Here is a 2,130-nt window from a genome sequence, read left to right on the forward strand (position 1 = left end):
AAGGGGATAACTACTGGGGGCAAACTACAGGAGGGCATTACTACTGGGTGCATAACTATAGGGGCATTACTACTGGGGGCATAACTACAGGGGCATTACTACTGGGGGCGTAACTACAGGGGCATTACTACTGGGGGCATAAATACAGGGGCATTACTTCTGGGGGCGTAACTACAGGGGCATTACTACTGGGGGCGTAACTACAGGGGCATTACTACTGGGGGCGTAACTACAGGGGCATTACTACTTGGGGGCAATCTACAGGGGGGCTAAACTACTGGGGGCTAAACTACATGAGGACTAAACTACAGGGCATTACTACTGGGAAGCTAAACTAAAGGAGGTGTAAACTACTGGGGTCATAACTGCAGGGGCATTACCACTGGGGGCATAACTAATAGGGCTAAACTACAGGGGGCTAAACGACTGGGGGCATTACTACAGGCAACATTACTACTGGGGGCAATACTACACAGGGGTATTACCATTAAGGGCATTACTACTGGGGGCCCTACTAATGAGGGAATTGTAAAGGGGGCACTTCATAAGGGGTATCACTCCTGGGGACAGAAGGGATACTACTATTGCGGGCATTGCATAAGGGACACCACTACTATGGGGTCTATATAAGGGACACTACCACTGTGGGCACTACCAGTATAGTGGACATTGCATAAGGAGCACTACTACTATGGGCATTGTATAAGAAGCTCTACTGAGGTGGGCTTTATGTGTATTACGGTGTGCTACTACTGTGGTCATTATTACTATTGTGTGACCATGCCCCTTTCTTTTTGCGACCATGCCCTTTTTTGTGGCGCGCCTTAGGCGCGCGCATTACCTTCGTTGCATGGGCGCTGTGGGGGGGGGGGGTGAGTTCCACCACCTCTCTAGGACCACTTTAAGCACTGCTTCTACTTAACCAGGTTTTTATATATTGCTTCCAAACAACTTCAGATCCTGTATTCAAGCTTCATAACTAAAAATACAGCAGCTATCTGCATTTATAGAAGAGAAACAATCTTCCTTTACAGTTGGATATATGTAAGTAAAAGAAGAGTGACATAATTGACCTCTATTACAAACTTTATTATGTAATTGGACAATATATGTGTTCCATGTACAATGGTCTGTTTAATTTAACAATAGAAGTTATGTTTTGTTATTTACTAGCCATATTAAGTTACCCTTTTACAGCTGAATATATGTAAATAAAAAAAGAGTAATACATTTGACCTCTATTACAAACTTTATTATATAAGTGGAAAATGTATGTGTTCCATGTACACAGTGTCGGACTGGGGATGAAGGGCCCACCAGGGAAATACAATCACAGGGGCCCACTAAGGGGCATTGCTAAATGTTGGAAGGGATGTGGCCAAGTGACCAGAGAGAAGTGGCCAGCCATTATAGGCGCCACCTAGCATAGTATATAAAGAAAAAGAGCTCTACCTCGCTGTCCACTTCAACCTGTTGTGTATGTGCCTGGGTTACACCAAAGGAGAACAGTAGTATATGCATATGGCTTACAACAGGATAGAACAGTAGTATAGGCGCCTGGGTTACACTGGGAGATAACAGTAGTATATGCGTCTGGATCACACCAGGAGAGAGCAGTAGTATATGTGCCTGGGTTACACTAGGAGAGAGCAGTAGTATATGTGCCTGGGTTACACCAGGAGAGAGCAGTAGATACACATAAAGACCCCCGTATAGTGCCAGATACAGATAATGACCCCAGTAGTTCACTGCCAGATACACAAATGCCCACAGCAATGCCGGATACACAAATGTCCACAGCAGTGCCAGATACAAATACACCCCCAGTAGTGCAGTGCCGGTTACACAGATGCCCACAGAAGTGCCAGATACACTTACGCCCCCAGTAGTGCAGTGCCAAATACACTTACGCCCCGAGTAGTGCAGTGCCAGATACACATACGCCCCCGGTAGTGCAGTGCCGGATACACATATGCCCCCCGTAGTGCAGTGCTGGATACACACACACCCCCAGCAGTACAGTGCCAGATACACAGTTGACCCTAGCAGTGCCATATACACATATGCCCAGGGTAGTGCAGTGCCAGATACACGATGCTCCCAGCAGTGCCAGATACACGATGCCCCCAG

The sequence above is a fragment of the Pseudophryne corroboree genome, chromosome 11 (genome assembly GCF_028390025.1).
Source record: "Pseudophryne corroboree isolate aPseCor3 chromosome 11, aPseCor3.hap2, whole genome shotgun sequence".
Lineage (NCBI taxonomy): Eukaryota > Metazoa > Chordata > Amphibia > Anura > Myobatrachidae > Pseudophryne > Pseudophryne corroboree.